Source organism: Carassius gibelio, chromosome B5 (assembly GCF_023724105.1).
Source record: "Carassius gibelio isolate Cgi1373 ecotype wild population from Czech Republic chromosome B5, carGib1.2-hapl.c, whole genome shotgun sequence".
Taxonomy (NCBI): Eukaryota; Metazoa; Chordata; class Actinopteri; order Cypriniformes; family Cyprinidae; genus Carassius; species Carassius gibelio.
Window position 1 is genome coordinate 6,397,907 of NC_068400.1, and position 25,492 is coordinate 6,423,398.

Genomic DNA, 25,492 nt, shown 5'->3' on the forward strand with positions numbered 1-25,492 from the left:
TGAGGCTGTATCCCTGGAATGCTTTGGCATATTGACACCAAACTTTGTGTGTGTCATTGAAAAGTCACACAGAGTACACCAAATTGATTTTATAACAGTGTCACCTATTGGTCAAGCTTGATAAACCAAGTAATCATGCTACTAGAGGTGGTATTGATGTTTTTTTTTTTTGCCATTTCAAATACAATAATTCCAAAATTGCTGTTATTGCTCATTAATGTATTTGGTGTGATGCTTTATGCGATGCTTAGCTACTACATTTGCCGTTGGAGTGCTTGGCCCCGTAATTGCTGCTTGCAGCTATATTTATTATTATTATTCTTCTTCTTCCACCCCAAGTCTATGGTAGCCCATAGAACCGATTGCGGGAAAGTTGTACAATTTGGCACACTAATAGAGGACTGTCTGAACATTAACCGTAGCAAATTTGAAGTCTCTAACTCAAACTCTCTAGCGCCACCAATTGTCTAAACTTTCAAAAACTTGATGCTAATAACTCTTGAACCGTAAGCCACAAAATGAAAATTCTTTTTTCCTCTGATTCCTTGGCTCATGCCGAGTCGAATGGACACCGAAATTCAAAAATCGCAAGGCTTAGTTTTTTCGCTATCGTCAATTGTTCGTAAAACCTACTTTTTCGAACTCGTCCTAGGCCGTTGCACCGATTGTCACGAAAATTGAATCAGATAATCTTCAGACCATGCTGGCAAAAAGTTATGGAATTCAAGTTGATTTCTCAAACCGTTTCCGAATAGCTCATGAACGAATTCTTCGAAAAGCACGCAAACGTGAACGTGAGGCTATATCTCCGCAACGGTTTGGCCTATTGAGACCAATCTTGGTGGGTCTTATAACAACCATTCCCTGGGACTACCTGCAGTGTTTCGGCGCTGTGCCCCCTAGTGGTCAGGAGATATGAAAAATGCATGTTTTTGCTCATAACTTCTGAACGGTTTTGCCAAAAATCACAAAAGTGGTGTCTTTAGATTCAGTGCATCATTCCGAGTCGAATGATACCGAATTTTCCCAATTCGGCCATTTTGGGCGTCGGCCATTTTGGATTTAGTTGTAAATTGCTGTATCTTAAGAATGAAGTTCCGTATCGATTCGCAAATAATTACAAAAATGTCCGGCTCCATGCCCTGAATGTACACAAAAAAATTGGGGGCAGCGCCACCTTGTGGTCAATAGTTATAACGATTTTTTCGAAAAATCCTAATAACTTTTGCATACATTAGCCTATTGTAACAAAGCTGATGTTGATAGATTCCTTGGGTCATGCCGAGAACACCGATACCCCATTTGTCAATTTTGGCAAAATTTCCTGTCCGCCATTTTGATTCATGTTGAAAACCTACTTTTTCGAACTCCTCCTAGACCGTTGCTCAGATTTTCACCAAATTTGATTTGGATCATCTTCAGACCATGCTGGCAAAAAGTTATGGAATTTGTGTCGATACACGTAACCGTTTTCAATTAGCGTACCAACGAATTTGCTGGAAAGATGCCAAACTGCATCTGAGGCTGTATCTCTGCAAAGGTTGGAGATATTTACACAAAACTTAATATGTGACATTGTCACATCACATTGACCACGCCACATCATTTTGGTCACAGCGCCACCTATTGGTCAAGAGTAATAAACCAATCAAAAACCGCTAATTATTACATTTCCAATAATGCTAATAACTTTTGATTGCATTAGCCTATTATCATGAAACATGTCTCAAAATGTTCCTTGGGACATGCCGACAACATACATACCAATTATGTCATATTAAGCAAAACTTCCTGTCCGCCATTTTGATTCATGTTGAAAACCTTTTTTTTTAAACTCATCCTCAACCGTCTGTCTGATTTTCACCAAAATTGAATCAGATCATCTTCAGACCGTGCTGACAAAAAGTTATGGATTTCGTGTCAATAGACGAAACCGTTTTTGTACAGCGCTGCTTCAGATGTCAGGCATCTTCACAAAATGAGTCTGAGGCTATATCTCTGCAAAGCCCATTAGTGGTCTTCCAGTGACATCTAGTGGTCGTAAATGCAATTTATCATACAACACTGTCTCTTTAACCTTTATAACTGTTATATGTTGTCTTAATTTCATTCCAAAGAAGCATACGCAATTTATGTATAATTTCACAGTCTAGATAATAGTACTGCACTGATTTTAAATAACCTAGATATGGCTGACAGTAAAAGAATAGAACAGAATTACAGACACACACAAACATGAAATGTTTAAACTAGTATATTAATACTCAATAAGCATGCTTAAACCCACACACAGATGCACACATTTTGTTATATACATAGATAATTAAAATAAATGATGGGTGATAAAACCTATTGCAAGTCTTCTGTTTTTATGGGCTTCTATGTCATTTTTCAGGTTTCATTGCAATCATAATCTGGCATAATTATAAACATTAGATATATCTGTATGAATAAATTGGTAAACTTTGACTCAATGTGATCTGAAATGCTTGAACAGTAATATTAAATAATAGTAATATACATTTTTTCTAGATGAATCCCTCAACATGCCCATAAACTGTAATGTTTTAGTCTTTACTGAGCTCATTAGTGGTCTTCCGGTGACATCTAGTGGTTATAATTGCAATTTTTTATTCAACACTGGGTTTTGAAGCTTTATAAATATTACAGTGTTCTTTTTTACCTAATATCTGTTAAATTTTGCATGATTGTTTAGAAAAAATACAGATCAAATGCATGTGTGATTATATTACCCCTTTTTTTTTTTGCACTTTAATGCCATTCACAACAGAAATCTTTAGTTTTTTAGGCCATTTTAACTGTTATAGCACCAGCTATTTTCTGATCTTAATGAAACTTTGCATGCTTGGTGGGTCATCTTTCACATGTTATAACCAAGTTTCATAAAGTTTTGAGTTTTTGTTTCAGTTTTATAGGCTTTAGGTTACATGTGGCCACGGCCCTTTCCTAAATGACCTCTTATAGCTAACCAAAGGACAAAATGCAACATATTTTTGAAAATTATTGATCTAGAGAGTCCAGAGAATATTATTGCAGTGGTTTGATCAAGACTGAACAAAAAACCAGGTGACCCAAAACATTCAAATTCGTGGACCAATTTTACGAAAAAGGCTATAACTCGGGAACAAAATGAGATTTCTTCACCAAACTCAGAACTCATATACATGAACAAAAACTTTAGTCAAATTATTTTTTTTTTCCATATCTGCCACTTGGTGGCGCTACAGGATGAAAAAAAATCAAATGGCTATAACTAAGCAACCGTTGATCCAATCATCTTGAAAATTGATATGGCCCAATGTGGCACAAGTGCTCTATGAGGAATTTCACTTATCTTAAAAAACATGGCCGCCATTGGCCAAACAACTTTAAGCACCTATTTGACAAGGTTAATGGAAGTCGATCGGAACGAAACTCGGTGGGCATGTTCGACTCATTGCCCTAAAGGTCTTTAAGTACTTTGAAAGAAATTGCCCACAACATTGTCACCTCCCACAGAACACAACAAAGCGATTTGATTACAGCGCCACCTATTTTCCAAAAATGATAATGCATCATTTTACTGGAGTTTTACTGGCTGTTTCAATTACACTCTTCCAATAATTGCTTTTCTTACTCGTTGCATTTGGTCTGATGCTACATATGCTTAGCTCCTGATGTTGCCGCTGGAATGCTTGGCCCCGTGATTGCTGCTTGCAGCTATATTTATTATTCTTCTTCTTCCGCCGCAAGTCTATGGCAGCCCATAGAACCGTTTGCGGGAAAGTTGTATAATTTGGCACACTGATAGAGGACAGTCCCAACATTAACTATAGCAAATTTGAAGTCTCTATCTCCTACTCTCTAGCGCCACCACTTGTCCAAACTTTCAATGTTTGTATGCTAATAACTTTTGAACCGTAAGCCAGAAAATGGAAATTCTTTTTTCCTCTGAATCCTTGGCTCATGCCAAGTCGAATGGACCCCAAAATTCAAAAATCGCAAGGTTTAGTTTTTTCGCTATTTTCAATTATTCGAAAAACCTACTTTTTCGAACTCGTCCTAGACGGTTAGTCCGATTGCCACGAAAATTGGCTCAGATCATCTTCAGACCATGCTGGCAAAAACTTATGGAATTCAAGTTGATTCGTCCAACTGTTGTCGAATGACACGTAAACAAATTTGACGAAAAGCACGCAAACATGCACGTGAGGCTATATCCCGGCAACGGTTTGTCATATTGAGACCAAACTTGGCTTGTGTTATAACAAGCATGAACTGAGACTACCTGCAGTGTTTCGACACAGCGCCACCTAGTGGTCAGGAGATATGAAAAATGCATATTTTGGCTTATAACTACTGAATGGTTTGGCCAAAAATCACACAACTGGTCTCTTTAGATTCAGTGAGTCATGTCGAGTCAAATGATATCCAATTTTCCTGTGTCGGCCATTTTAGGCGTCGGCCATTTTGAATTATGATTTAAAATGCTGTATTTTTTGAACGCAGCATCGTATCGTTTCGCAAATAATTACAAAAATATTCGGCTCCATGCCCTGAAGGTACTCAAAAAGTTTGGTGGCAGCGCCACCTTGTGGCCAATAGTTATAATGAAATATCACATAAATGCTAATAACTTTTGAATAAATTAGTCTATTAAAATTAAAATGGTCTCGCTATATTCTGTGGGTCATGCCGAGAGTATTGATACCAATAATGTGAAAATTGGCCTTACTTCCTGTCCGCCATTTTGCTTAATGTTGAAAACCTACTTTTTCGAACTCCTCCTAGACCGTTAGCCCAATTTTCACCAAATTTGACGTGCATCATCTTCAGACCATGCTGGCAAAAAGTTATGGATTTTGTGTCGATATACGTAACGGTTCTCATTTAGCGCATCAACGAATTTGCTGGAAGGGTGCCAAAATGCATTTGAGGCTGTATCTCTGCAACACTTTGACATATTTGCACCAAACTTTGTATGTGTCATCGCCACCTCACACTGACCATGCCACATAAATTTGGTAACAGCGCCACCTATTGGTCAAGAGTAATAAACCATTCATTAACCATGAGTAATTACACTTTTTAAAATGCTAATAACTTTTTAATGCATTAGCCTATTTGAAGGAAACTGGGCTCAAAATATTCCCTGGCTTATGCCGATAACATAGATACCAAATATAGCACGGTAAGCTGAACTTCCGGTCCGCCATTTTGATTTATGTTGAAAACATACTTTTTCGAACTCCTGATCAACCGTATGTCCGATTTTCACCAAATTCGAATCAAATGATCTTCAGGCTATACTGATTCAAAGTTATGGATTTTGAGTCGATAGACAAAACCGTTTTCGCATACCACATCGACGAATTTGAGGCACAATGAGAAAATGACACTTGAGGCTGTATCCCTGGAATGCTTTGGCATATTGACACCAAACTTTGTGTGTGTCATTGAAAAGACACACAGAGTACACCAAATTGATTTTATAACAGTGTCACCTATTGGTCAAGCTTGATAAACCAAGTAATCATGCTACTAGAGGTGGTATTGATGTTTTTTTTTTTTGCCATTTCAAATACAATAATTCCAAAATTGCTGTTATTGCTCATTAATGTATTTGGTGTGATGCTTTATGCGATGCTTAGCTACTACATTTGCCGTTGGAGTGCTTGGCCCCGTAATTGCTGCTTGCAGCTATATTTATTATTATTATTCTTCTTCTTCCACCCCAAGTCTATGGTAGCCCATAGAACCGATTGCGGGAAAGTTGTACAATTTGGCACACTAATAGAGGACTGTCTGAACATTAACCGTAGCAAATTTGAAGTCTCTAACTCAAACTCTCTAGCGCCACCAATTGTCTAAACTTTCAAAAACTTGATGCTAATAACTCTTGAACCGTAAGCCACAAAATGAAAATTCTTTTTTCCTCTGATTCCTTGGCTCATGCCGAGTCGAATGGACACCGAAATTCAAAAATCGCAAGGCTTAGTTTTTTCGCTATCGTCAATTGTTCGTAAAACCTACTTTTTCGAACTCGTCCTAGGCCGTTGCACCGATTGTCACGAAAATTGAATCAGATAATCTTCAGACCATGCTGGCAAAAAGTTATGGAATTCAAGTTGATTTCTCAAACCGTTTCCGAATAGCTCATGAACGAATTCTTCGAAAAGCACGCAAACGTGAACGTGAGGCTATATCTCCGCAACGGTTTGGCCTATTGAGACCAATCTTGGTGGGTCTTATAACAACCATTCCCTGGGACTACCTGCAGTGTTTCGGCGCTGTGCCCCCTAGTGGTCAGGAGATATGAAAAATGCATGTTTTTGCTCATAACTTCTGAACGGTTTTGCCAAAAATCACAAAAGTGGTGTCTTTAGATTCAGTGCATCATTCCGAGTCGAATGATACCGAATTTTCCCAATTCGGCCATTTTGGGCGTCGGCCATTTTGGATTTAGTTGTAAATTGCTGTATCTTAAGAATGAAGTTCCGTATCGATTCGCAAATAATTACAAAAATGTCCGGCTCCATGCCCTGAATGTACACAAAAAAATTGGGGGCAGCGCCACCTTGTGGTCAATAGTTATAACGATTTTTTCGAAAAATCCTAATAACTTTTGCATACATTAGCCTATTGTAACAAAGCTGATGTTGATAGATTCCTTGGGTCATGCCGAGAACACCGATACCCCATTTGTCAATTTTGGCAAAATTTCCTGTCCGCCATTTTGATTCATGTTGAAAACCTACTTTTTCGAACTCCTCCTAGACCGTTGCTCAGATTTTCACCAAATTTGATTTGGATCATCTTCAGACCATGCTGGCAAAAAGTTATGGAATTTGTGTCGATACACGTAACCGTTTTCAATTAGCGTACCAACGAATTTGCTGGAAAGATGCCAAACTGCATCTGAGGCTGTATCTCTGCAAAGGTTGGAGATATTTACACAAAACTTAATATGTGACATTGTCACATCACATTGACCACGCCACATCATTTTGGTCACAGCGCCACCTATTGGTCAAGAGTAATAAACCAATCAAAAACCGCTAATTATTACATTTCCAATAATGCTAATAACTTTTGATTGCATTAGCCTATTATCATGAAACATGTCTCAAAATGTTCCTTGGGACATGCCGACAACATACATACCAATTATGTCATATTAAGCAAAACTTCCTGTCCGCCATTTTGATTCATGTTGAAAACCTTTTTTTTTAAACTCATCCTCAACCGTCTGTCTGATTTTCACCAAAATTGAATCAGATCATCTTCAGACCGTGCTGACAAAAAGTTATGGATTTCGTGTCAATAGACGAAACCGTTTTTGTACAGCGCTGCTTCAGATGTCAGGCATCTTCACAAAATGAGTCTGAGGCTATATCTCTGCAAAGCCCATTAGTGGTCTTCCAGTGACATCTAGTGGTCGTAAATGCAATTTATCATACAACACTGTCTCTTTAACCTTTATAACTGTTATATGTTGTCTTAATTTCATTCCAAAGAAGCATACGCAATTTATGTATAATTTCACAGTCTAGATAATAGTACTGCACTGATTTTAAATAACCTAGATATGGCTGACAGTAAAAGAATAGAACAGAATTACAGACACACACAAACATGAAATGTTTAAACTAGTATATTAATACTCAATAAGCATGCTTAAACCCACACACAGATGCACACATTTTGTTATATACATAGATAATTAAAATAAATGATGGGTGATAAAACCTATTGCAAGTCTTCTGTTTTTATGGGCTTCTATGTCATTTTTCAGGTTTCATTGCAATCATAATCTGGCATAATTATAAACATTAGATATATCTGTATGAATAAATTGGTAAACTTTGACTCAATGTGATCTGAAATGCTTGAACAGTAATATTAAATAATAGTAATATACATTTTTTCTAGATGAATCCCTCAACATGCCCATAAACTGTAATGTTTTAGTCTTTACTGAGCTCATTAGTGGTCTTCCGGTGACATCTAGTGGTTATAATTGCAATTTTTTATTCAACACTGGGTTTTGAAGCTTTATAAATATTACAGTGTTCTTTTTTACCTAATATCTGTTAAATTTTGCATGATTGTTTAGAAAAAATACAGATCAAATGCATGTGTGATTATATTACCCCTTTTTTTTTTTGCACTTTAATGCCATTCACAACAGAAATCTTTAGTTTTTTAGGCCATTTTAACTGTTATAGCACCAGCTATTTTCTGATCTTAATGAAACTTTGCATGCTTGGTGGGTCATCTTTCACATGTTATAACCAAGTTTCATAAAGTTTTGAGTTTTTGTTTCAGTTTTATAGGCTTTAGGTTACATGTGGCCACGGCCCTTTCCTAAATGACCTCTTATAGCTAACCAAAGGACAAAATGCAACATATTTTTGAAAATTATTGATCTAGAGAGTCCAGAGAATATTATTGCAGTGGTTTGATCAAGACTGAACAAAAAACCAGGTGACCCAAAACATTCAAATTCGTGGACCAATTTTACGAAAAAGGCTATAACTCGGGAACAAAATGAGATTTCTTCACCAAACTCAGAACTCATATACATGAACAAAAACTTTAGTCAAATTATTTTTTTTTTCCATATCTGCCACTTGGTGGCGCTACAGGATGAAAAAAAATCAAATGGCTATAACTAAGCAACCGTTGATCCAATCATCTTGAAAATTGATATGGCCCAATGTGGCACAAGTGCTCTATGAGGAATTTCACTTATCTTAAAAAACATGGCCGCCATTGGCCAAACAACTTTAAGCACCTATTTGACAAGGTTAATGGAAGTCGATCGGAACGAAACTCGGTGGGCATGTTCGACTCATTGCCCTAAAGGTCTTTAAGTACTTTGAAAGAAATTGCCCACAACATTGTCACCTCCCACAGAACACAACAAAGCGATTTGATTACAGCGCCACCTATTTTCCAAAAATGATAATGCATCATTTTACTGGAGTTTTACTGGCTGTTTCAATTACACTCTTCCAATAATTGCTTTTCTTACTCGTTGCATTTGGTCTGATGCTACATATGCTTAGCTCCTGATGTTGCCGCTGGAATGCTTGGCCCCGTGATTGCTGCTTGCAGCTATATTTATTATTATTCTTCTTCTTCTTCCGCCGCAAGTCTATGGCAGCCCATAGAACCGTTTGCGGGAAAGTTGTATAATTTGGCACACTGATAGAGGACAGTCCCAACATTAACTATAGCAAATTTGAAGCCTCTAACTCCTACTCTCTAGCGCCACCACTTGTCCAAACTTTCAATGTTTGTATGCTAATAACTTTTGAACCGTAAGCCAGAAAATGGAAATTATTTTTTCCTCTGAATCCTTGGCTCAGGCCAAGTCGAATGAACCCTAAAATTCAAAAATCGCAAGGTTTAGTTTTTTCGCTATTTTCAATTATTCGAAAAACCTACTTTTTCGAACTTGTCCTAGACGGTTAGTCCGATAGCCACGAAAATTGGCTCAGATCATCTTCAGACCATGCTGGCAAAAAGTTATGGAATTCAAGTTGATTCGTCCAACTGTTGTCGAATGACACGTAAACAAATTTGACGAAAAGCACGCAAACATGCACGTGAGGCTATATCCCGGCAACGGTTTGTCATATTGAGACCAAACTTGGCGTGTGTTATAACAAGCATGAACTGAGACTACCTGCTGTGTTTCGACACAGCGCCACCTAGTGGTCAGGAGATATGAAAAATGCATATTTTGGCTTATAACTACTGAATGGTTTGGCCAAAAATCACACAACTGGTCTCTTTAGATTCAGTGAGTCATGTCGAGTCGAATGATATCCAATTTTCCTGTGTCGGCCATTTTAGGCGTCGGCCATTTTGAATTATGTTTCAAAATGCTGTATTTTTTGAACGCAGCATCGTATCGTTTCGCAAATAATTACAAAAATATTCGGCTCCATGCCCTGAAGGTACTCAAAAAGTTTGGTGGCAGCGCCACCTTGTGGCCAATAGTTATAATGAAATATCACATAAACGCTAATAACTTTTGAATAAATTAGTCTATTAAAATTAAAATGGTCTCGCTATATTCTGTGGGTCATGCCGAGAGTATTGATACCAATAATGTGAAAATTGGCCTTACTTCCTGTCCGCCATTTTGCTTAATGTTGAAAACCTACTTTTTTTAACTCCTCCTAGACCGTTAGCCCAATTTTCACCAAATTTGACGTGAATCATCTTCAGACCATGCTGGCAAAAAGTTATGGATTTTGTGTTGATATACGTAACGGTTCTCATTTAGCGCATCAACGAATTTGCTGGAAGGGTGCCAAAATGCATTTGAGGCTGTATCTCTGCAACACTTTGACATATTTGCACCAAACTTTGTATGTGTCATCGCCACCTCACACTGACCATGCCACATAAATTTGGTAACAGCGCCACCTATTGGTCAAGAGTAATAAACCATTCATTAACCATGAGTAATTACACTTTTTAAAATGCTAATAACTTTTTAGTCCATTAGCCTATTGCAACGAAACTGGGCTCAAAATATTCCCTGGCTTATGCCGATAACATAGATACCAAATATGCCAGTGTTTACTGAAGTTCCGGTCCACCATTTTGATTTATGTGGAAAACCTACTTTTTCGAACTCCTCATGAACCGTATGTCCAATTTTCACCAAATTCGAATCAGATGATCTTCAGACTATGTTGACACAAAGTTATGGATTTTGTGTCGATAGACAAAACCGTTTTCGCATACCAAAGCGACGAAGTTGAAACACAATGACAAAATGACACTTGAGGCTGCATCTCTGGAATGCTGTGGCATATTAACACCAAACTTTGTGTGTGTCATTGAAAAGTCAAACAGAGTACACCAAATTGATTTCATAACAGTGCCACCTATTGGTCAAACTTTATAAGCCAAGTAATCATGCTACTAGAGGTGGTATTATGATTTTTTTTTTTCCATTTCAATTACAATAATTCCAAAATTACTGTAATTGCTCATTAATGTATTTGGTGTGATGCTTCATGCCATGCTTAGCTCCTACATTTGCCGTTGGAGTGCTTGGCCCCGTAATTGCTGCTTGCAGCTATATTTAGGGGCCAAGCACCGAAGGTGCGAAGGCACCTATTGTGTTTGTTGGCGTTATTATTCTTCCTCTTCTTCTTCCACCCCAAGTCTATGGTAGCCCATAGAACCGATTGCGGGAAAGTTGTATAATTTGGCACACTAATAGAGGACTGTCTGAACATTAACCGTAGCAAATTTGAAGTCTCTAACTCAAACTGTCTAGCGCCACCAATTGTCTAAACTTTCAAAAACTTGATGCTAATAACTCTTGAACCGTAAGCCACAAAATGAAAATTATTTTTTCCTGTGATTCCTTGGCTCATGCCGAGTCGAATGGACACCGAAATTCAAAAATCGCAAGGTTTAGTTTTTTCGCTATCGTCAATTGTTCGTAAAACCTACTTTTTCGAACTCGTCCTAGGCCGTTGCACCGATTGTCACGAAAATTGAATCAGATAATCTTCAGACCATGCTGGCAAAAAGTTATGGAATTCAAGTTGATTTCTCAAACTGTTTCCGAATAGCTCATGAACGAATTCTTCGAAAAGCACGCAAACGTGAACGTGAGGCTATATCTCCGCAACGGTTTGGCCTATTGAGACCAATCTTGGTGGGTCTTATAACAACCATTCCCTGGGACTACCTGCAGTGTTTCGGCGCTGTGCCCCCTAGTGGTCAGGAGATATGAAAAATGCATGTTTTTGCTCATAACTTCTGAACGGTTTTGCCAAAAATCACAAAAGTGGTGTCTTTAGATTCAGTGCATCATTCCGAGTCGAATGATACCGAATTTTCCCAATTCGGCCGTTTTGGGCGTCGGCCATTTTGAATTTAGTTGTAAATTGCTGTATCTTAAGAATGAAGTTCCGTATCGTTTCGCAAATAATTACAAAAATGTCCGGCTCCATGCCCTGAATGTACACAAAAAAATTGGGGGCAGCGCCACCTTGTGGTCAATAGTTATAACGATTTTTCGAAAAATGCTAATAACTTTTGCATACATTAGCCTATTGTAACAAAGCTGATGTTGATAGATTCCTTGGGTCATGCCGAGAACACCGATACCCAATTTGTCAATTTTGGCAAAATTTCCTGTCCGCCATTTTGATTCATGTTGAAAACCTACTTTTTCAAACTCCTCCTAGACCGTTGCTCAGATTTTCACCAAATTTGATTTGGATCATCTTCAGACCATGCTGGCAAAAAGTTATGGAATTTGTGTCGATACACGTAACCGTTTTCAATTAGCGTACCAACGAATTTGCTGGAAAGATGCCAAACTGCATCTGAGGCTGTATCTCTGCAAAGGTTGGAGATATTTACACAAAACTTAATATGTGACATTGTCACATCACATTGACCACGCCACATCATTTTGGTCACAGCGCCACCTATTGGTCAAGAGTAATAAACCAATCAATAACCGCTAATTATTACATTTCAAATAATGCTAATAACTTTTGATTGCATTAGCCTATTATCATGAAACATGTCTCAAAATGTTCCTTGGGACATGCCGACAACATACATACCAATTATGTCATATTAAGCAAAACTTCCTGTCCGCCATTTTGATTCATGTTGAAAAACTTTTTTTTTAAACTCATCCTCAACCGTTTGTCTGATTTTCACCAAAATTGAATCAGATCATCTTCAGACCGTGCTGACAAAAAGTTATGGATTTCGTGTCAATAGACGAAACCGTTTTTGTACAGCGCTGCTTCAGATGTCAGGCATCTTAACAAAATGAGCCTGAGGCTATATCTCTGCAAAGCTTTGTTGTAATTAAGCCAAACTTGTGTGTGCCATTGTCTAACATGGAGAATAGGCTCACAGACACTCACACACAGAAATGAAATGGTTCAACTATTATATGAATAATCAATAAGCATGATTACACACACACACACACACACACACACACACACACAGAGAGAAGTACATGCCCACACATTTTGTTGTATGTAGATATTTGAAATAAATTATAGGTGACACACAACTCACAGAAAGACTTCTTTTCTTACATTTCTATGTCAGGTTTCATTGCATTCATATTCTGACATAATAGTAAACATTTGATATACATGTATGAATAAATTGTTGAACTTTCACTCAATGTGATCTTAAATGCTTGAACAGTAATATTAAATAATAGTAATATATATTTTTCTAGATGAATCAATCATCGAGACAATGAACTGTAATGTTTTAGTCTTTAGTGAGCCCATTAGTGGTCTTCCAGTGACATCTAGTGGTCGTAAATGCAATTTATCATACAACACTGTCTCTTTAACCTTTATAACTGTTATATGTTGTCTTAATTTCATTCCAAAGAAGCATACGCAATTTATGTATAATTTCACAGTCTGGATAATAGTACTGCACTGATTTTAAATAACCTAGATATGGCTGACAGTAAAAGAATAGAACAGAATTACAGACACACACAAACATGAAATGTTTAAACTACTATATTAATACTCAATAAGCATGCTTAAACCCACACACAGATGCACACATTTTGTTATATATATAGATAATTAAAATAAATGATGGGTGATAAAACCTATTGCAAGTCTTCTGTTTTTATGGGCTTCTATGTTCTATTTTTCAGGTTTCATTGCAATCATAATCTGGCATAATTATAAACATTAGATATATCTGTATGAAAAAATTGGTAAACTTTGACTCAATGTGATCTGAAATGCTTGAACAGTAATATTAAATAATAGTAATATACATTTTTTCTAGATGAATCCCTCAACAAGCCCATAAACTGTAATGTTTTAGTCTTTAGTGAGCTCATTAGTGGTCTTCCGGTGACATCTAGTGGTTATAATTGCAATTTTTTATTCAACACTGGGTTTTGAAGCTTTATAAATATTACAGTGTTCTTTTTTACCTAATCTCTGTTAAATTTTGCATGATTGTTTAGAAAAAATACAGATCTAATGCATGTGTGATTATATTACCCCCTTTTTTTTTGCAGTTTAATGCCATTCACAACAGAAATCTTTTGTTTTTTAGGCCTGTTTAAATGATATCTAACCAAAGGACAAAATACAACATATTTTTTCAAAGTTATTGATCTAGAGAGTCCTGAGAATATTACTGCAGTGGTTTGATCAAGACTGAACAAAAAACCAGGTGACCCAAAACATTCAAATTCGTGGACCAATTTTATGAAAAAGGCTATAACTCGGGAACAAAATGAGATATCTTCACCAAACTCAGAACTCATATGCATGAACAAAAACTTTAGTCAAATTATTTTTTTTTTTCCATATCTGCCACTTAGTGGCGCTACAGGATGAAAAAAAATCAAATGGCTATAACTAAGCAACCGTTGATCCAATCAACTTGAAAATTGATATGGCCCAATGTGGCACAAGTGCTCAGTGTTGGGGCTAGTTACTCAAAAAAGTAATATATTACATATTACATATTACTCTCAAAAATAGTAATGCCTTACTTTACTTTATTACTCCCTGGAGAAAGTAACTAGTTATATTACTAGTTATATTACTAGTTACATCTTTTTTTCTTAATTACTCTATAATTGCCTGAGATGCATCAGATGGAGGGAGAACATAGGAGGAGTGTTCTTTAGGGTCTTTATCAGTGCCAATTCTCTCAGGGGGGGGCAAATGTTTGCTCTATTAATGAGGATAGGTCACCCATTCAATTGATAAATTAACGGGTAGTTAAAGATGTAAAGGGAACCGAACTACTGTAGTATTAATTAAAAATAAACTGACATTAGGAATCAATCTCTTGCACTCCTTATTTTTCTATATCCGTGTTAACACTATTCAGCAGCATATGAAGACTAACACCAGGATGTGGTTTTTCCAAAAAATACTTTTTACTTTTCGATTTCAGTTTAATAAGAAATAATTGAAGTCACATAAATCACTGTTTACACAACTCACTTATATTACTGCTCGTCAGTACACCTGTTCTCTAATCAGCGGTTAATTCCATCAGGTGCGTGATTTCACATAGAGCAGCTGTTACTACACAGAGCCGTTATTAACTGAGAAGATGCGCAAATCCACGTTCATTTTCAGCGTTTATTGGCACGGTTGTATGAACATATGGTTCACGCACCTGATGGAATAAACCGCTTTAGAGAACCGGCTTTACTGAGATGCGCATTAACGAGCGGCCGATCGTGATCGGAGCACTCCTACAAAATAATTACTGAATCTCCACCCGTCGAAACTAGCTTTCTGTTGCTGGGAACCTTCCTCTGAAAAAGAGCTTGCCGTTGTTGACGCTTCCATCCATCTGTCTGAGCGTGCCGCTCTGCTGCCGGCTGTCGACCAATCAGTGATGGTAAATGATACCTCGTGCCAAACCCAGACCAATCACTGTTCCATTCACGCCCTCCTTCCCTTCCCTTCTGTTCTCTGTGTTGTGTGCCTTGTGTGTGTGATGAAGGTGCTACTGGCAAATGTAACGCAAGTAACTAGCTTGGGAAAACTGTAATAATATTACCATTTTCAGACGAGTAATGCCTTACACTACTAGTTACTGAAAAAAGTAATATTATTACAGTAACGCGTTACTTTGTAACGCGTTACACCCAACACTGCAAGTGCTCTATGAGGAATTTCACTTATCTTAAAAAACATGGCCGCCATTGGCCAAACAACTTTAAGCACCTATTTGACAAGGTTAATGGAAGTCGATCGGAACGAAACTCGGTGGGCATGTTCGACTCATTGCCCTAAAGGTCTGTAAGTATTTTGAAAGAAATTGCCCACAACATTGTCACCTCCCACAGAACACAACAAAGCGATTTGATTACAGCGCCAACTATTTTTTCAAAATGATAATGCATCATTTTACTGGAGTTTTACTGGCTGTTTCAATTACACTCTTCCAATAATTGCTTTTCTTACTCGTTGCATTTGGTCTGATGCTCCATGCCATGCTTAGCTCCTCGCTGTGGAACTTTTATTAACGATTTCAGCCATTTCAATTACAATCATGCAATTATTAATTTCATTATTCATTGTTGCATTTGGTCTGATGCTACATATGCTTAGCTCCTGATGTTGCCGCTGGAATGCTTGGCCCCGTGATTGCTGCTTGCAGCTATATTTAGGGGCCAAGCACCGAAGGTGCGAAGGCACCTATTGTGTTTGTTGGCGTTATTATTATTATTATTATTCTTCTTCTTCCACCCCAAGTCTAAGGTAGCCCATAGAACCGATTGCGGGAAAGTTATATAATTTGGCACACTAATAGAGGACTGTCTGAACATTAACCGTAGCAAATTTGAAGTCTCTAACTCAAACTCTCTAGCGCCACCAATTGTCTAAACTTTCAAAAACTTGATGCTAATAACTCTTGAACCGTAAGCCACAAAATGAAAATTCTTTTTTCCTGTGATTCCTTGGCTCATGCCGAGTCGAATGGACACCGAAATTCAAAAATCGCAAGGCTTAGTTTTTTCGCTATCGTCAATTGTTCGTAAAACCTACTTTTTCAAACTCGTCCTAGGCCGTTGCACCGATTGTCACGAAAATTGAATCAGATAATCTTGAGACCATGCTGGCAAAAACTTATGGAATTCAAGTTGATTTCTCAAACCGTTTCCGAATAGCTCATGAACGAATTCTTCGAAAAGCACGCAAACGTGAACGTGAGGCTATATCTCCGCAACGGTTTGGCCTATTGAGACCAATCTTGGTGGGTCTTATAACAACCATTCCCTGGGACTACCTGCAGTGTTTCGGCGCTGTGCCCCCTAGTGGTCAGGAGATATGAAAAATGCATGTTTTTGCTCACAACTTCTGAACGGTTTTGCCAAAAATCACAAAAGTGGTGTCTTTAGATTCAGTGCATCATTCCGAGTCGAATGATACCAAATTTTCCCAATTCGGCCATTTTGGGCGTCGGCCATTTTGGATTTAGTTGTAAATTGCTGTATCTTAAGAATGAAGTTCCGTATCGTTTCGCAAATAATTACAAAAATGTCCGGCTCCATGCCCTGAATGTACACAAAAAAATTGGGGGCAGCGCCACCTTGTGGTAAATAGTTATAACGATTTTTTTGAAAAATGCTAATAACTTTTGCATACATTAGCCTATTGTAACAAAGCTGATGTTGATAGATTCCTTGGGTCATGCCGAGAACACCGATACCCCATTTGTCAATTTTGGCAAAATTTCCTGACCGCCATTTTGATTCATGTTGAAAACCTACTTTTTCGAACTCCTCCTAGACCATTGCTCAGATTTTCACCAAATTTGATTTGGATCATCTTCAGACCATGCTGGCAAAAAGTTATGGAATTTGTGTCGATACACGTAACCGTTTTCAATTAGCGTACCAACGAATTTGCTGGAAAGATGCCAAACTGCATCTGAGGCTGTATCTCTGCAAAGGTTGGAGATATTTACACAAAACTTAATATGTGACATTGTCACATCACATTGACCACGCCACATCATTTTGGTCACAGCGCCACCTATTGGTCAAGAGTAATAAACCAATCAATAACCGCTAATTATTACATTTCCAATAATGCTAATAACTTTTGATTGCATTAGCCTATTATCATGAAACATGTCTCAAAATGTTCCTTGGGACATGCCGACAACATACATACCAATTATGTCATATTAAGCAAAACTTCCTGTCCGCCATTTTGATTCATGTTGAAAACCTTTTTTTTTAAACTCATCCTCAACCGTTTGTCTGATTTTCACCAAAATTGAATCAGATCATCTTCAGACCGTGCTGACAAAAAGTTATGGATTTCGTGTCAATAGACGAAACCGTTTTTGTACAGCGCTGCTTCAGATGTCAGGCATCTTCACAAAATGAGTCTGAGGCTATATCTCTGCAAAGCTTTGTTGTAATTAAGCCAAACTTGTGTGTGCCATTGTCTAACATGGAGAATAGGCTCACAGACACTCACACACAGAAATGAAATGGTTCAACTATTATATGAATAATCAATAAGCATGATTACACACACACACACACACACACACACACACACACACAGAGAGAAGTACATGCCCACACATTTTGTTGTATGTAGATATTTGAAATAAATTATAGGTGACACACAACTCACAGAAAGACTTCTTTTCTTACATTTCTATGTCAGGTTTCATTGCATTCATATTCTGACATAATAGTAAACATTTGATATACATGTATGAATAAATTGTTGAACTTTCACTCAATGTGATCTTAAATGCTTGAACAGTAATATTAAATAATAGTAATATATATTTTTCTAGATGAATCAATCATCGAGACAATGAACTGTAATGTTTTAGTCTTTAGTGAGCCCATTAGTGGTCTTCCAGTGGCATCTAGTGGTCGTAAATGCAATTTATCATACAACACTGTCTCTTTAACCTTTATAACTGTTATATGTTGTCTTAATTTCATTCCAAAGAAGCATACGCAATTTATGTATAATTTCACAGTCTAGATAATAGTACTGCACTGATTTTAAATAACCTAGATATGGCTGAAAGTAAAAGAATAAAACAGAATTACAGACACACACAAACATGAAATGTTTAAACTACTATATTAATACTCAATAAGCATGCTTAAACCCACACACAGATGCACACATTTTGTTATATATATAGATAATTAAAATAAATGATGGGTGATAAAACCTATTGCAAGTCTTCTGTTTTTATGGGCTTCTGTGTCATTTTTCAGGTTTCATTGCAATCATAATCTGGCATAATTATAAACATTAGATATATCTGTATGAATAAATTGGTAAACTTTGACTCAATGTGATCTGAAATGCTTGAACAGTAATATTAAATAATAGTAATATACATTTTTTGTAGATGAATCCCTCAACAAGCCCATAAACTGTAATGTTTTAGTCTTTAGTGAGCTCATTAGTGGTCTTCCGGTGACATCTAGTGGTTATAATTGCAATTTTTTATTCAACACTTGGGTTTTGAAGCTTTATAAATATTACAGTGTTCTTTTTTACCTAATCTCTGTTAAATTTTGCATGATTGTTTAGAAAAAATACAGATCTAATGCATGTGTGATTATATTACCCCTTTTTTTTTTGCAGTTTAATGCCATTCACAACAGAAATCTTTTGTTTTTTAGGCCATTTTAACTGTTATAGCACCAGCTATTTTCTGATCTTAATGAAACTTTGCATGCTTGGTGGGTCATCTTTCACATGTTATAACCAAGTTTCATAAAGTTTTGAGTTTTTGTTTCAGTTTTATAGGCTTTAGGTTACATGTGGCCACGGCCCTTTCCTAAATGACCTCTTATAGCTAACCAAAGGACAAAATGCAACATATTTTTGAAAATTATTGATCTAGAGAGTCCAGAGAATATTATTGCAGTGGTTTGATCAAGACTGAACAAAAAACCAGGTGACCCAAAACATTCAAATTCGTGGACCAATTTTACGAAAAAGGCTATAACTCGGGAACAAAATGAGATATCTTCACCAAACTCAGAACTCATATGCATGAACAAAAACTTTAGTCAAATTATTATTTTTTTTCCATATCTGCCACTTGGTGGCGCTACAGGATGAAAAAAAATCAAATGGCTATAACTAAGCAACCGTTGATCCAATCAACTTGAAAATTGATGTGGCCCAATGTGGCACAAGTGCTCTATGAGGAATTTCACTTATCTTAAAAAACATGGCCGCCATTGGCCAAACAACTTTAAGCACCTATTTGACAAGGTTAATGGAAGTCGATCGGAACGAAACTCGGTGGGCATGTTCGACTCATTGCCCTAAAGGTCTGTAAGTATTTTGAAAGAAATTGCCCACAACATTGTCACCTCCCACAGAACACAACAAAGCGATTTGATTACAGCGCCACCTATTTTCCAAAAATGATAATGCATCATTTTACTGGAGTTTTACTGGCTGTTTCTATTACACTCTTCCAATAATTGCTTTTCTTACTCGTTGCATTTGGTCTGATGCTCCATGCCATGCTTAGCTCCTCGCTGTGGAACTTTTATTAACGATTTTCAGCCATTTCAATTACAATCATGCAATTATTAATTTCATTATTCATTGTTGCATTTGGTCTGATGCTACATATGCTTAGCTCCTGATGTTGCCGCTGGAATGCTTGGCCCCGTGATTGCTGCTTGCAGCTATATTTATTCTTCTTCTTCTTCTTCTTCTTCTTCCGCCGCAAGTCTATGGCAGCCCATAGAACCGTTTGCGGGAAAGTTGTATAATTTGGCACACTGATAGAGGACAGTCCCAACATTAACTATAGCAAATTTGAAGCCTCTAACTCCTACTCTCTAGCGCCACCACTTGTCCAAACTTTCAATGTTTGTATGCTAATAACTTTTGAACCGTAAGCCAGAAAATGGAAATTCTTTTTTCCTCTGAATCCTTGGCTCAGGCCAAGTCGAATGAACCCTAAAATTCAAAAATCGCAAGGTTTAGTTTTTTCGCTATTTTCAATTATTCGAAAAACCTACTTTTTCGAACTCGTCCTAGACGGTTAGTCCGATTGCCACGAAGATTGGCTCAGATCATCTTCAGACCATGCTGGCAAAAAGTTATGGAATTCAAGTTGATTCGTCCAACTGTTGTCGAATGACACGTAAACAAATTTGACGAAAAGCACGCAAACATGCACGTGAGGCTATATCCCGGCAACGGTTTGTCATATTGAGACCAAACTTGGCGTTTGTTATAACAAGCATGAACTGAGACTACCTGCTGTGTTTCGACACAGCGCCACCTAGTGGTCAGGAGATATGAAAAATGCATATTTTGGCTTATAACTACTGAATGGTTTGGCCAAAAATCACACAACTGGTCTTTTTAGATTCAGTGAGTCATGTCGAGTCGAATGATATCCAATTTTCCTGTGTCGGCCATTTTAGGCGTCGGCCATTTTGAATTATGTTTCAAAATGCTGTATTTTTTGAACGCAGCATCGTATCGTTTCACAAATAATTACAAAAATATTCGGCTCCATGCCCTGAAGGTACTCAAAAAGTTTGGTGGCAGCGCCACCTTGTGGCCAATAGTTATAATGAAATATCACATAAACGCTAATAACTTTTGAATTAATTAGTCTATTAAAATTAAAATGGTCTCGCTATATTCTGTGGGTCATGCCGAGAGTATTGATACCAATAATGTGAAAATTGGCCTTACTTCCTGTCCGCCATTTTGCTTAATGTTGAAAACCTACTTTTTCGAACTCCTCCTAGACCGTTAGCCCAATTTTCACCAAATTTGACGTGAATCATCTTCAGACCATGCTGGCAAAAAGTTATGGATTTTGTGTCGATATACGTAACGGTTCTCATTTAGCGTATCAACGAATTTGCTGGAAGGGTGCCAAAATGCATTTGAGGCTGTATCTCTGCAACACTTTGACATATTTGCACCAAACTTTGTATGTGTCATCGCCACCTCACACTGACCATGCCACATAAATTTGGTAACAGCGCCACCTATTGGTCAAGAGTAATAAACCATTCATTAACCATGAGTAATTACACTTTTTAAAATGCTAATAACTTTTTAGTCCATTAGCCTATTGCAACGAAACTGGGCTCAAAATATTCCCTGGCTTATGCCGATAACATAGATACCAAATATGCCAGTGTTTACTGAAGTTCCGGTCCACCATTTTGATTTATGTGGAAAACCTACTTTTTCGAACTCCTCATGAACCGTATGTCCAATTTTCACCAAATTCGAATCAGATGATCTTCAGACTATGTTGACACAAAGTTATGGATTTTGTGTCGATAGACAAAACTGTTTTCGCATACCAAAGCGACGAAGTTGAAACACAATGACAAAATGACACTTGAGGCTGCATCTCTGGAATGCTGTGGCATATTAACACCAAACTTTGTGTGTGTCATTGAAAAATCAAACAGAGTACACCAAATTGATTTCATAACAGTGCCACCTATTGGTCAAACTTTATAAGCCAAGTAATCATGCTACTAGAGGTGGTATTATGATTTTTTTTTTTGCCATTTCAATAACAATAATTCCAAAATTACTGTTATTGCTCATTAATGTATTTGGTGTGATGCTTCATGCCATGCTTAGCTCCTACATTTGCCGTTGGAGTGCTTGGCCCCGTAATTGCTGCTTGCAGCTATATTTAGGGGCCAAGCACCGAAGGTGCGAAGGCACCTATTGTGTTTGTTGGCGTTATTATTATTATTCTTCTTCTTCCACCCCAAGTCTATGGTAGCCCATAGAACCGATTGCGGGAAAGTTGTATAATTTGGCACACTAATAGAGGACTGTCTGAACATTAACCGTAGCAAATTTGAAGTCTCTAACTCAAACTCTCTAGCGCCACCAATTGTCTAAACTTTCAAAAACTTGATGCTAATAACTCTTGAACCGTAAGCCACAAAATGAAAATTCTTTTTTCCTGTGATTCCTTGGCTCATGCCGAGTCGAATGGACACCGAAATTCAAAAATCGCAAGGCTTAGTTTTTTCGCTATCGTCAATTGTTCGTAAAACCTACTTTTTCGAACTCGTCCTAGGCCGTTGCACCGATTGTCACGAAAATTGAATCAGATAATCTTCAGACCATGCTGACAAAAAGTTATGGAATTCAAGTTGATTTCTCAAACCGTTTCCGAATAGCTCATGAACGAATTCTTCAAAAAGCACGCAAACGTGAACGTGAGGCTATATCTCCGCAACGGTTTGGCCTATTGAGACCAATCTTGGTGGGTCTTATAACAACCATTCCCTGGGACTACCTGCAGTGTTTCGGCGCTGTGCCCCCTAGTGGTCAGGAGATATGAAAAATGCATGTTTTTGCTCATAACTTCTGAACGGTTTTGCCAAAAATCACAAAAGTGGTGTCTTTAGATTCAGTGCATCATTCCGAGTCGAATGATACCGAATTTTCCCAATTCGGCCATTTTGGGCGTCGGCCATTTTGGATTTAGTTGTAAATTGCTGTATCTTAAGAATGAAGTTCCGTATCGTTTCGCAAATAATTACAAAAATGTCCGGCTCCATGCCCTGAATGTACACAAAAAAATTGGGGGCAGCGCCACCTTGTGGTCAATAGTTATAACGATTTTTTCGAAAAATGCTAATAACTTTTGCATACATTAGCCTATTGTAACAAAGCTGATGTTGATAGATTCCTTGGGTCATGCCGAGAACACCGATACCCCATTTGTCAATTTTGGCAAAATTTCCAGTCCGCCATTTTGATTCATGTTGAAAACCTACTTTTTCGAACTCCTCCTAAACCGTTGCTCAGATTTTCACCAAATTTGATTAGGATCATCTTCAGACCATGCTGGCAAAAAGTTATGGAATTTGTGTCGATACACGTAACCGTTTTCAATTAGCGTACCAACGAATTTGCTGGAAAGATGCCAAACTGCATCTGAGGCTGTATCTCTGCAAAGGTTGGAGATATTTACACAAAACTTAATATGTGACATTGTCACATCACATTGACCACGCCACATCATTTTGGTCACAGCGCCACCTATTGGTCAAGAGTAATAAACCAATCAATAACCGCTAATTATTACATTTCCAATAATGCTAATAACTTTTGATTGCATTAGCCTATTATCATGAAACATGTCTCAAAATGTTCCTTGGGACATGCCGACAACATACATACCAATTATGTCATATTAAGCAAAACTTCCTGTCCGCCATTTTGATTCATGTTGAAAACCTTTTTTTTTAAACTCATCCTCAACCGTTTGTCTGATTTTCACCAAAATTGAATCAGATCATCTTCAGACCGTGGTGACAAAAAGTTATGGATTTCGTGTCAATAGACGAAACCGTTTTTGTACAGCGCTGCTTCAGATGTCAGGCATCTTCACAAAATGAGTCTGAGGCTATATCTCTGCAAAGCCCATTAGTGGTCTTCCAGTGACATCTAGTGGTCGTAAATGCAATTTATCATACAACACTGTCTCTTTAACCTTTATAACTTTTATATGTTGTCTTAATTTCATTCCAAAGAAGCATACGCAATTTATGTATAATTTCACAGTCTAGATAATAGTACTGCACTGATTTTAAATAACCTAGATATGGCTGACAGTAAAAGAATAGAACAGAATTACAGACACACACAAACATGAAATGTTTAAACTAGTATATTAATACTCAATAAGCATGCTTAAACCCACACACAGATGCACACATTTTGTTATATATATATAGATAATTAAAATAAATGATGGGTGATAAAACCTATTGCAAGTCTTCTGTTTTTATGGGCTTCTATGTCTTTTTCCAGGTTTCATTGCAATCATAATCTGGCATAATTATAAACATTAGATATATCTGTATGAATAAATTGGTAAACTTTGACTCAATGTGATCTGAAATGCTTGAACAGTAATATTAAATAATAGTAATATACATTTTTTCTAGATGAATCCCTCAACAAGCCCATAAACTGTAATGTTTTAGTCTTTAGTGAGCTCATTAGTGGTCTTCCGGTGACATCTAGTGGTTATAATTGCAATTTTTTATTCAACACTGGGTTTTGAAGCTTTATAAATATTACAGTGTTCTTTTTTACCTAATCTCTGTTAAATTTTGCATGATTGTTTAGAAAAAATACAGATCTAATGCATGTGTGATTATATTACTCCTTTTTTTTGCAGTTTAATGCTATTCACAACAGAAATCTTTTGTTTTTTAGGCCATTTTAACTGTTATAGCAACAGCTATTTTCTGATCTTAATGAAACTTTGCATGCTTGGTGGGTCATCTTTCACATGTTATAACCAAGTTTCATAAAGTTTTGAGTTTTTGTTTCAGTTTTATAGGCTTTAGGTTACATGTGGCCACGGCCCTTTCCTAAATGACCTCTTATAGCTAACCAAAGGACAAAATGCAACATATTTTTGAAAATTATTGATCTAGAGAGTCCAGAGAATATTATTGCAGTGGTTTGATCAAGACTGAACAAAAAACCAGGTGACCCAAAACATTCAAATTCGTGGACCAATTTTACGAAAAAGGCTATAACTCGGGAACAAAATGAGATATCTTCACCAAACTCAGAACTCATATGCATGAACAAAAACTTTAGTCAAATTATTATTTTTTTTCCATATCTGCCACTTGGTGGCGCTACAGGATCAAAAAAAATCAAATGGCTATAACTAAGCAACCGTTGATCCAATCAACTTGAAAATTGATATGGCCCAATGTGGCACAAGTGCTCTATGAGGAATTTCACTTATCTTAAAAAACATGGCCGCCATTGGCCAAACAACTTTAAGCACCTATTTGACAAGGTTAATGGAAGTCGATCGGAACGAAACTCGGTGGGCATGTTCGACTCATTGCCCTAAAGGTCTGTAAGTATTTTGAAAGAAATTGCCCACAACATTGTCACCTCCCACAGAA

At 37.2% G+C, this 25,492-nt stretch overlaps 3 long non-coding RNA genes across 5 annotated transcripts in view; 1 reads left to right on the top strand and 2 right to left on the bottom strand.

The window, feature by feature from the left end:
• Positions 1 to 25,492, bottom strand: part of LOC127957739 (uncharacterized) — a 180,308-nt gene that overhangs the window by 133,397 nt on the left and 21,419 nt on the right. The window lies entirely within an intron of this gene.
• The window catches only part of LOC127957741 (uncharacterized), a 65,158-nt gene that overhangs the window by 16,442 nt on the left and 23,224 nt on the right, over positions 1 to 25,492 (top strand). The gene's annotated exons all lie outside the window — the stretch shown is intronic.
• Positions 1,229 to 24,443, bottom strand: LOC127957743 (uncharacterized). 2 transcript variants are annotated; one of them, XR_008153842.1, is made up of 3 exons: positions 24,323 to 24,443; positions 12,208 to 13,651; positions 1,229 to 1,354 (listed from the first exon to the last, which is right to left on the bottom strand). It is a non-coding gene; the product is annotated as an uncharacterized LOC127957743 (long non-coding RNA). The 2 variants fall into 2 exon arrangements; XR_008153843.1 differs by lacking the exon at positions 1,229 to 1,354 and adding an exon at positions 6,629 to 6,754.